Source organism: Olea europaea, unplaced genomic scaffold (genome assembly GCF_002742605.1).
Source record: "Olea europaea var. sylvestris unplaced genomic scaffold, O_europaea_v1 scaffold3143, whole genome shotgun sequence".
NCBI lineage: Eukaryota > Viridiplantae > Streptophyta > Magnoliopsida > Lamiales > Oleaceae > Olea > Olea europaea.
The window spans coordinates 7,371-9,724 of NW_019250215.1; positions in this window are offsets into that span (position 1 = coordinate 7,371).

Here is a 2,354-nt window from a genome sequence, read left to right on the forward strand (position 1 = left end):
AGAAAGTTAGCCAAAGTCTGATTTTTTATTGCCTTTTGAGGTATGTATTGTATTTCGAATTCTGATAATGCTAATGTCCAAATGCCTACCCTTTGGTGTAAAATAGGGCGAGAGAACATATACTTAACCAAATTTACTCTAGAAATCAAATAAACGGTTACGGGCCGTAAATAAGCCCTTAATTTCATACACGTGAAATACAATGCAAGACATAATTTTTCAATGGCAGAGTAATTATATTCACATTTTGTTAACCGTCTTCTCAAGTAGTAAATCGCCCTTTCTTCACCAAATTCGTCTTCTTTTTCGACCATTCCAGCTATTGATTCTTGTTTAGCCGATACATACACTTTCATTGGCCATCCTTGAATTGGTGACACCAACACTGGTGCTCTTCTTTCCAAACGAATTCGTTCTGATTTTTCAACTTTAAAAGCAGCGAAAAAGTTTTAGTTCGCCCTGCACAGTTAGAAATAAAGCGTCTTAAAAAGTTTACTTGGCCTAGAAACCTTTGCAATTCTTTTTTATTGCTAGGTGATTTGACCTCTAAAATGACCTTCGCTTTATTTTTGTCAAGTTCAATCCCCCTTTTGTGTACTAAGAAATCAAGGAAGTTTCCTGCATTAACACCAAATGCACATTTCAAGGGATTCAATTTTAGTTTATACTGCTTCATTCGCTCAAATGAACATCTCAATTGTTCAAAATGGTCCTCTTCTTTAATGGATTTGACAACTATATCATCTACATACACTTCAACAAACTTGTCTATCATATCATGAAAAATCAAGTTCATCACCCTTTGATAAGTTGCTCCTGCTTTTTTCAGGCCGAAAGGCATAACTACACATTCAAAACATTCTAGAGATCCAGGGCATCTAAAGGCAGTTTTGTGTATATCTTCCTCAACTATATAAATTTGATTGTATTCTGAATACCCATCCATGAAGGAATACATTACGCGTCCGGCAATCAAGTTTACTAAAGATCGTGGGCATTGGATATTCATCTTTGGGTGTGGCTATGTTTAAATTCCTAAAGTCTATGCACACCCTTAATTTACCATTCTTTTTTAGTACTGGCACGATATTGGACAACCATTCGACAAATCTGGCTGTTCTAATAAAGCCTGTTTTTAATAATCGCTCTATTTCTTTCTTAATCTCAGGGAGTACATTAGGAGTAAAACGCCTAGGATGTTGTTTATGAGGTTTAAAATTTTGCTTGATTGGTAATCTATGTTCCACCAAACCTCTATCTAAACCAGGCATATGTTCATATTCCCAAACAAAACAATCCTTATATTCCTTTAATAAAGCGATTAATTTATCACTAACCTCTTGATCGAGCATCTGGTTGGCGAATATTGGGCGATCTTCTCCTTCATTGTCAATATTCACTTTAATCAAAGGGTCCTCCTATGTTTGAGCGTATCCAGGCTTGGTGATCCTCATTACTTCATCGTCCAATTCCCTTATAGGCACTTCTTCTTCTAAACAATTCACCTTGTTGACTTCTCGGCCAATATTTTGTTCCAACTCAAACACTGTCAATTTGTCTCTCAATGCTTCCAAGGCTGCTTCTTCTTTCATCTTATCCTTACATTCTTTATTGAAAGCCATTAATTTGGCTTTGAAGGCCTGAACATCGATCATTTGCCTTTGTTGCTTACAACTCATTTAAAATTCCTTGATTACTCTTTTGCCAATTACTGGCTCTTCTAGGGTCATTATGTCTGGCCTCATTTGACTGAACATTTCAATGAGTGCATCTACCGAAAATGGCTCTTCACTCTGTGCAACAATTTGAGTTTCTTATCCATCTTGGACTACTCTGACAAGTCCATAATTTCCTTCGTACATGAACCTTTCCACTGAGTTTGTTTTTGCGACAAAAGGCCTATGATCGGCCTGCACCACTTCTGCTTCACCCTTATCATTCCAAAAAACTAGGCATTGATGGAGCGATGAGAGCATACATCGACTTCCGTGTATCCAAGCTCTTCCTAATAACACATTGTAACTAGTAGGACCATCTATTACAAAGAAGACTGTGGTCCTAGTAGTCGTCCCTATAGTTATGTCCAATGGCATAACCTCTTTAGCTGAAGTTGCTCCTCCATTGAAACTTGTAAGGATGACTTCTATTGGAATCATATCACTTTCTGTCTTTGCAAATTTCATCATCATCCTAGATGGAATGGTGTTTATAGCTGCTCCATTATCAACAAGTACTTTTGCCATAGGTATGTCGTTAATTAAAGCTTTAACGTACAATGGCCTCAAGTGTTTAGTTAACTTCATGGCTGATCTCTTAAAAATAACCTTTTCGGCAGCATCTATTTCCACTTCCTG